This window comes from Triticum dicoccoides, chromosome 7B, assembly GCF_002162155.2.
Source record: "Triticum dicoccoides isolate Atlit2015 ecotype Zavitan chromosome 7B, WEW_v2.0, whole genome shotgun sequence".
Taxonomy (NCBI): domain Eukaryota; kingdom Viridiplantae; phylum Streptophyta; class Magnoliopsida; order Poales; family Poaceae; genus Triticum; species Triticum dicoccoides.
The window spans coordinates 36,755,875-36,765,964 of NC_041393.1; positions in this window are offsets into that span (position 1 = coordinate 36,755,875).

The window sequence follows — 10,090 nt, forward strand, 5'->3', positions numbered from 1 at the left end:
GTGGCGACGGTGATGATGAAGTTACCGGCGCAGGGCTTCGCCTAAGCACTACGACTATATGACCGAGGTGTTAAACTATGCAGGGGGCACCGCACATGGCTAAGAGATTGTCTGTGGTGCTTTGGGGTGCCCCCTGGCCACGTATATAAAGGAGGGAGGGAGAGAGTCCGGCGGCCAGGAGGCGCGCGCCAAGGGGGGAGTCCTACTTGGACTCCTAGTCCAAGAAGGATTCGTCCCCCCCCCCCTTCCTTTCTTCCATCAGAGGGGAAATGAAGGAGGGGAGAAGGAGAAGGAAGGAGCGGTCCGCGCCCACACCCCTTGTCCAATTTGGTTTGGGCAGGGGGAGGCGCGCGCCACCTCGTGGCCCTTCTTCCTTCTCTCCACTAAAGCCCACTAAGGTCCATTAACTTCCCGGGGGTTCCGGTAACCCCTCGGTACTCCGGAAAAATACCCGGATCACTCGGAACCATTACGATCTCCAAATATAACCTTAGAATATATGAAACTTTGCCTCTCGACCATTTAGAGACTCCTCGTCATGTCCGCGATCTCATCTGGGACTCCGAACAAACTTCGGTCATCAAATCACATAACTCATAATACAAATCGTCATCGAACGTTAAGCATGCGGACCCTACGTGTTCGAGAACTATGTAGACATGACTGAGACATATCTCCGGGCAATAACCAATAGCGGAACCTGAATGCTCATATTGGTTCGTACATATTCTACGAAGATCTTTATCAGTGAAACCGCATAACAACATACATCATTCTCTTTGTCATCAGTATGTTACTTGCTCGAGATTCCATCGTTGGTATCATCATACCTAGTTCAATCTCGTTACCGGCAAGTCTCTTTACTCGCTCCGTAGTGCTTCATCCCATGACCAACTCATTAATTACATTGCTTGCAAGGCTTATAGCGATGAGCATTACCGAGAGGTCCCAGAGATACATCTCCTATACACGGAGTGACAAATCCTAATCTTGATATGCCAACCCAACAAACACCTTCGGAGACACCTGTAGAGCATCTTTATAATCACCCAGTTATGTTGTGACGTTTGATAGCACACAAGGTGTTCCTCCGGTACTCGGAAGTTGCATAATCTCATAGATAGAGGAACATGGATAAGTCATGAAGAAAGCAGTAGCAATAAAACTGTAACGATCATAATGCTAAGCTAACAGATGGATCTTGTCCATCACATCATTCTCCTAATGATGTGATCTCGTTCATCAAATGACAACACATGTCTATGGTTAGGAAACATAACCATCTTTGATTAACGAGATAGTCAAGTAGAGGCATACTAGGGACACTGTTTTATCTATGTATTCACACATGTACTAAGTTTCTGGTTAATACAATTCTAGCATGAATACTAAACATTTATCATGATATAAGGAAATATTTATTATTGCCTCTAGGGCATATTTCCTTCAACAAGTCCCCTGTCAATGCGGTGTCGAGCCCTCGAGATGATTAAGTGGCTTCTACTAAGCACGTGGCAGCCATTTGGAGGGTAGATTACCTCTATATGACACCCGTCCAGAGGCGTGTCAAGCAGATAAGCAGGAGACGACTAAGTGGCGCGGCAGGCTTGCCGGGCTGCATCCTTAGCATGACACCTAGCAGTGCATTTAATGCACTTTTTCCTAACTGCCAGAGTTAGGTATGATAGCCCTGTTAGCTATCTAATCACTGGATAATGATTGTTTTGCAACTGTGGTTACCCCTTGGCCTATAAAAGGACGGTCATGGCAAACTAGAGAGGGATTCGGACCCTAGCACACTTGTACGCGCGTAGCTGCTCTCCCGAGGCATCCTTGCCGGGCTTGGGCGTTGCGTGCTAGTTGTGTTCTCCCACTCAATCCACCAAAGAAGGAGTAGGGTTTTACCCTATCCAGCGGCCCAGACCTGGGTAAAAACCACTAGTGCCACCACTGTCGTGCTATTCCATGGATTCTGCTCTTTGTGCATTGTGATCTCCCCCTTGCCGAACCATAAGGGGCTCATGGCCCCATAGGTGATCGTGACCTCCACGACAATGGCATCCGTGTTCAAGGCTTTGAAGGAGAATATTTAACCAAAAACTACCACTTTAGGGGTTTGTGTCCCACAAAACTACCATTTTGAAAACATCAACAAAAACTATCACTTTTAAGCTAATCTTGTGGCCAAAAACTACCACTTTCCATTGATAACAGTCTTAGACGATTTAAACATGTTTATGACAGGCAGGACTCACCCGCCAGGGTTGACGTGGCAGGAAAGTAAACGCCATTTATTTTCACCGGTAAGTTGGCCGTTATTATAGGTGGGGTCCACACGTCAGCATCAACCTTCTTCCTCATCCTCCCGCATTTCAACAAGCATATTGCATGCGCACCTTGACTAGCTGCTTGTCATCGCCATACTGCCGCGAGTGTGCCGTAGCTCGGATGCTACTGCTAGTCGCCGCCAGGACAGAAGAAGTCACCTTCCTAGGCCCTAGCTAGCCAGTACCATGTCCTGCTGCTGCTCACCGCCATGGCATACTGTGTTGCTTGTGCACCTCGATGGCGGGGTTTAACAGGAGCCACCGCATGGCCACGTCGGCACCGTGAACGTGCTCGCCGAGATGCACGCACCACACATGAAGCTGGCCTCCAATATGCATGTACTCCCTCCGTCTCCGTAAAAGCTTGTCACAAGCTTGCCTTTCCAATGGATGTATCTAACACTAACTTTGTGTTAGATAGAGTTAGTTGCACAGAAGTATCACAATTCGGGCATCACATGCAGATTGGTACCACGATTGCTAATTTTTACATATCAGTACCAACATTGGTCCGGGTTTTTGCAAATAAGGCTAAAACGCGTATTTATATGTATTGACGCTCGTTCCGACAGCTCGGGCCCACCCGTCAGGTGCCACGCTGGCCAATCGGCGCGTGCCCGCGCACTGACTACGACGAGCCGGTCCGCTGCTGCTCTCCAACCCGGTCCGGTCGCACCAGCTCACCCCCGCCGCACCATTCCCCTCCCCTCCTCCTCGTCGCTCGTTTCCTCCGTCGCCGCCGCCCGCGTCCCGACTGCCGGCCGCCGCACTGCCCCGCCGACGCCATGGTTTTGGAGGACAAAAGCAGTGATGACCAGTCTAGCCTCCCGTACATGCATTCTTCATCCATAGACGGTCTCAACCAGGTCAATACAGTGAGTTTAGGGTTAGGGTTACAAATTTGGGATTTCTTGATTTGGTTGATTTCGGTAGGTTTTGATTTGGCCATTGTCTTTGTGCGAGCTTCTGCAGGTTCCTTTCAGCCTTGAAGATCCAGATTACAAGGGGCTTGAGCTAGATGTGATGTCTCCATGTGAGAAGCACGGCATGGCATCTGAGAGGCTTGTTGCCTTTGAAGGAACAGACACAGGCAGGAGGTTTTTAGCATGTGCACAACCGGTATGGATTGTAGGCATAGTGATTTTTTTCTTACTGTGTCAGTGCCATATTGAACTCCTGTTTGATGGAGTACTCTGCTTGTTGTCAACATTTTGGTTCATAGTGGTACTAGAGTAGCTTATTTAGGTAAAGCATGAGTATATTTTGCTGGAGTACAATGGCATAGTAATTTTGGTTAATAGTGGTACTAGGGTAGCTTAAAAATGGTTGAACACTCCTTGATATGAACACTAGAGTAACTAACCTAGTCAGTCAGCTACTCAAGTGGCTGCTCCTCTTGTTAAATGTAGTGGTGTGATGCTAAATTTAGATATTTTTTTTGGCAACTACAGTGATCTTGTGTAATTACTTGGTGTATGAACTGTGTTGGTGTTGTTGTTGTTTTTGCAGGAAGGTAGCAATTGTGGCTTTGTTGAATGGGTTGATCACCAGTGGCCCCCAATAATGCAGAATGCATTGTTGAAGCTATGGGCAATGGTTGAAGATGCCAAAAGTGCTAGGGTGAATGACAATCTTGAAAGTTCTTTCACTATCCACCATCTGACAAAAGAGAAGAACAAGCTGGAGGCCAACTATGACAAGCTAGTCCAAGATGTGCATGAGCTGATGAACTTCCAGGAAGATAAGGTGGTGGATTTCAGACATCTGCAGTCTGCCATTACATATCAGTAGGAGGTAAGAAAAGAACTGATTGATGATATGAAGGCACAGATGGCAACTGAGATGGCAAAGAAAGATGCAGAGACCTAGAAACTTACTCAGAAGTATGAGATGCTGCTCAACCTGACAAGAGCTCAAGCAACAGTCATTCAGAACTTGAAGTTGAACAAAATGAAAGAGAAGCAAGTGCTTACTGAAGCTAGTATGAATTTGGAGCTGAAGAATGCAGAGCTAACAAAGTGTCAGGAGAAGCTCACCCAAGAGAAGCTAGAGTTGAAGCTTCAGGTTGCTGATCTGCTTAAGGGAAATGAAAAACATATTGAAGAGAAGTGGCAGTTAGAGTTTCAGAATGAAAAGTTGAAGGAGAAGTTCAGGGGGATTAAGGCCATCTTGGAGAAGTGAAGAAGATGAAAATGGGATTAGTGGCATTGCTCACCTTTTGGGAATGATGGTTGAGTAATGACCTAGCATCTAGGAGCTAAGGTTGTGTACTGTATGCTTGTACTAATGGTGAACTATGGCTGTGTATATATGTAGTAGTTATGCTAGTCATCCTTTTGTGAGAAAAGGATGAACTATGCATTTGAAGTGGAACTCCTCTATGTATTGTGAACAATGGTTATGTATTGCTATAATGAGTTGAACTCCAGAAACTAATGTGTGCTATGATTGGTAGACATGGATCAGTTTCTTATTATGTATGGATATGTTGATTATGTAGATTGATATGTTGATGATGGTACATTATGACAATGTTGCAGCTAACCATTCATCTCATACAAAATAAAAGAGGAACAAGACTGACTAAATCTCATTGCATCAGAAGATAACTTCACTAATCCATTACAACTTGATCCATTACAACTTGGCTTAAACTAGAGCAACTAAACCAATCAGTACATTGCATTTAGATTGGCTGCAACTGAACCAACTAACTAACTTAATATCTTGCCTGCAACTAAGCCAAGCACAAATATAATGAAAAGAAACAGCACATTGTGAAATTTGGCCCTAATCCCTGCAATCTATGCATTCTTCTCTCTGAGTTGAGTTTGCAGAGACAGAAACATGGCCTCCCTTGTGCCATCGTCTTCACTTGGAGTCAGCATTGGAAATTGTTCTTCAGATCTAGCAACAGTTGCACCTTTAAGCCTCCATACTTCATCATGCAGATCCCCAATGAGACCACTCCAGAATATGGACAATGGATCATCATGCCATTGCACAAATCCACAGCCACCGTGCTATTAAGATACACAACCAAATTTCACATACTATTACACAAAAGAAAAAGGAAGAAAATTAGGCCAAAAAAACAACACTCACCATAGCATCCACGCAGCTATAGTACCTCCTACCAGGGTTCTGCCTGCTCCAGGAGATCCATCTTGGCGCCTTCCTCGGAATTGAGCAGTGGCACATCACTGGAGGCGCGTATGCCATTGGGTTCTCGCGGTAGTGCACCGGCGAGTGCGACTCCTCCCCCCTCCTTCCTGCAGCTCGACGAAATCCGGGAGCAGACCCGGCACTGGACGACCACGACATCTTCGCCGCCGGCCCCAGTCAGCGCCTCCACACTGCGATTTCTCCTTTGCTGCGCTCCAAATGGACACTGCGTGGACGAACCCTAGTTTCATTCCCCACTCTGAGATCTTGTGCTATCACTTTAATAGTAGGAGAGGTATCTGTCCCACATGTCAGAATCCCCAAATGTGGTACTGCATGTTATGTGATGCCCCAATTTTGGTATTGACATGCAACAGCCAGCAGTAGTATTGGTACTGATTTGTCACAAGTAACTGCAAATGTGGTACTGCTTTGCAAACACTGGTAATCAAGTTCAACATTCAGATAACCCTCTAAAGTTGAACATTCAGAAAACCACCTAAAGGTGAACATTCAGATAACCACCTAAATTCAACATTTAGATAATCACCTCAAGTTCAACCACATATCCAGTAGCAAGTTCAACATTACAATAACCAACTAGAGTACTCCACCTCAAGTTCAACATTACAAACATCAAGTTCAACATTACTAGAGTACTCCACCAGTACTCCACCTCAAGCATCAAGTTCAACCAAAATAACACCAGGGTATTTCAAATTACATGGTTCCTCCTCCCATGCTAGCAGTGAAGTAGGACATCCATCCAGTGTGTGTGCCATCAGTAGGAATGTCAGCATATTGCCCGGGGGCACTGAATGGCCTTGGAGCACCTCTTCCAGCTCCTCTTCCAGATGGTGGTGTTGTAGTAGAAGTAGCAGCTCCTCTGCCTCTGCCAGCTCCTCTTCCAGATGGTGGTGTTGTAGTAGAAGTAGCACCAGCTCTCTCTGCCTCTGCCAGCTCCTCTTCCAGATGATGGTGTTGTAGTAGAAGTAGCACCAGCTCATCTGCCTATGTCAGCTCCTCTGCCAGCTCCTCTTCTTCCAGATGATGGTGGTGTAGGAGCAGAAGCAGCAGGTCTTGGCTGTCTTGCTGTTGGTGTAGTAGAAGGACCAGCAGCTCTTGGTTGTGAGGTACTTGGAGTAGCCTTGAAAAGAAAAGAAAACAGTTAATAATGCTAGAAAGAAATGTACAAGAAAGAAAACATTAGTATATTTCATGGTGAAAAATTATTACCACATGCTTATTCTTCCTCAAAGCTAGCTCAGGCTTCAACTGTTTAAGACAGTTTGTGTACCTATGCCCTTGGAGACCACAATTGCCACATGTTATGGTCCCCATTCTTGAAGTTTCTTTTGGCTTTGGTACTTCAAATTTGCCCTTGATCCTTTTTTCTTTCCTTCTTCCTCTCTTGATTTTGAATGCAGGTGGTTCTATGTCTGGACCAGGGGTCCTTGTCCAATCATGCTCACCAGGCACAAGAAAGATCATTGGTTCATAAGCTGCAACATAAAAATCTTTCTTGAAGAATTTGCATACATAACCCTCTGGTTTCCTTTTAGCCTTGTTTATTGCAGAGATGGCATGGTTGCAAGGTATGGCACTAATGTCCCACTTCCTGCATCCACAAGTCTCAAGTTCTAGGTTGACAGCATGTGTTTGCTGCCCACTTGTAACTTGCCATAAGTTGACCCCTGCCTGTATTGGCTTGCAGTATCTGGCCCTCTCCTTCTCAACCTCTAGCTTCTCACTGTAATGAGGTGTTATCTCCCATCTTGCTTCCTTTACACTCTCTCTCTTCATGTGCCACCTCACCATCTGCTTATCTTTTATCCCATCACACATTGTCCTTATAGGTTTTCTCCTAACATCTAGAATGTACTTGTTGAACACCTCAGACAAGTTGTTCACTACCAAGTCAGTCTTGCAGTTTGTGTCAAATGCATGTCTTGCCCGTGTTTTTTTTGGTATTGCAGTAAGCCACTCCCACGCTTCCTCACTTTCAGCTCTAAGATCATTCATTGCAATATTAAATTTGTGTTCATTATAGGCATAGCTAGCATTATCCATGCACTTCTTAAGATCTTCACCCCTAAACCCAACATTTTGGAGATTTGCATATAAATGTCTAAGGCAGAATCTTTGGTTGCAATTTGGAAACACAGCATTCACTTCATTCAATAACCCCTGACACAAACAATTTAACAAGTCTAAGCTACAAGCTAAAGAAATATGCACCAATGAAAATCTAAACTACTGTAAACACTTGTTCAAAACAGAATGAAATATGCAAACACATACCTTTTGTCTATCTGACATTATAGTATAAGCTCCAAACTTGCCAACTTCTCCCCCTAGGCAAATTTTCAGTTGGTGTAGAAACCAACACCAACTAGGTGTGTCCTCTTGACCAACTATGCCAAATGCCAATGGATATATGTTGTTGTTGCCATCTCTACCAGTGGCAGCAAGTAGTTGAGCACCTGTAGTGAGCTTAATGAAGCATCCATCAACACCTGCATAATCAACATTTGCAAACATTAAATACATTCAAGTGAGATACAACATGGAGTACTCTAAAATATGTAAATGGTTCACAAGGTTCAAGAACTAACCAATGAATGGCCTACACCCATTGAGAAACCCCTCCCTTGCTCCATTAAGGCAAAAGAACATGGCATGGAATCTTGGGCCTGGGTGGGGTATTTTTGCATTTGGTACTGGAGTAACAGTAGTGACTATTACTCTACTCCCAGGGTTTGTGTCCATGACAGTCTGAGCATAGTCTTTAAGCATAGGATATTACTTCTTGTGATCTCCTAACACAGCTTCAATAGCTATGTTCTTTGCCCTATATGCCATGCACTTGGGCACATCTACACCATATTTTTCATTGCATGCATCAATTATAGTCTGAATACCAGTAGTTATATCAGATCTAAAGAGATGCTCATATTTCTGTGCTAGCCACTTAGCACTAACCCTGGTGGTCTCAGTGGTACTAGGGCAAGTGTGCTCTAGTCTCATCTTCTTAATTACAAAGGTTTTCTTCCCTTTTATAACTGCTGCCACCATAAAGAACTAACATTGTTTATTGTACACTCAATAATTAATCTCTGATCTGAATTCCTGTGATACTTGAAATTCCTGGCCAGAGTGATGTGCAAATTCAACAAAGCATCTCTAAATTGATGCTGATCCCTAAAACACAACTTCATACACAGTTGCTCATGTGGTTGCTCCATTTTCTCATTGTACCACTTCCTAGCAGGCCTTTTCTTTGCCCTACTCTTCCTTTTCTTTGGTAGGACAAAAGAGAGTGACTCAAAACCATCATCATCACTCTCCCTCAACAACCCCTTCTCTTCTTCATCTGATGATGGTCTGAAATCAGGTACAACCTCTGGTAGCTCACTACAATGTGACCTAGTGGTTGGTCCTCTTCTAACTGGCAGCTTCTGCTTCTTCTTTACAGGTTCAACTATAGTTTCTTCTTCCTGTTCAAAAGTCCTATCTTCCTATACCTCAAATGGGTCCTCAACTTCAGTGTCATCCTCATAATGCATAGTCTTCAACATTTCTTGCTCTTCTGATTGATCATCATCTGATTCTTCCTCTTGTACTTCTAGCTCTCTCTGTCTCTTTCCCTCTTCCACCTCTACATCTTCATCATCAACCATGTAATGAGGGTCACTTCCAATTTGACCATCCTCATCAGAGGCATCACTGTCCTCATAAGCCTCAAATCCTTGATATCCCTCTTCTTCTTCTTCCAAAACTGCTTTCAATTTGTCTGTTGCATTTTTGCTTTCTTGTGTGCAAACACCAGGAGGACCAGCAGGATGATGTGTGCTAGAGATGCTACATTGACTCTCAAAAACTACTCCTTCCTGATCAACAGCTAAGATAGGAGGCTCACTCAGATCATAAACAACAGGCTCTTGGTACACCACAGTGGACAAGTCTGGCTTTTCAAAATGCTGCCTCTCAAAATCAGTATCAGGGGGTGGACAAGCCCTGACTAGCAAATTAAGCACCAATTTGTCCTGGATCTTCCTCTTTATCATCTGTAATTCTGCATGACTGTCTACCAAATCCAGCCCTTTCTCTCCTAAAGATGGATTTTCAATGTGATACAAACAATCATATGCATTAAATCCTTGGGTTTCCATCACCGCAACCAAATTCAGATAAGTAATATCTGAACCACACAGCTTCATCTCCAATGGTTCTCTTGCATCAAAATGGATCCTTACTTGCCAAATGTCTTCATCCAAACTACAGAACAAATTAAATTTCATCTATTCATTATAATTACTCTTAATTTGGAGAGCAACAGTACAGTACAGTATAATTTAAAGTAACCTGTAAGTCTATTATTTACTAATTCAGCACAATAGCAAAATTTGGAGAGCAACATTATAGTACAGAACAATTTAAAGTAACAGTACAGCACAGCACAGAACAATTTGGAGAGCCACAATAATCCCAAATTTTTACTGTCATTGAACTAATTTGAGAGTGCAATACACTATGTTACTAGGTTAGTTTAATTGTCCTATACTAGTCACTTCAATTGGATAAAACCTAATCCCCAA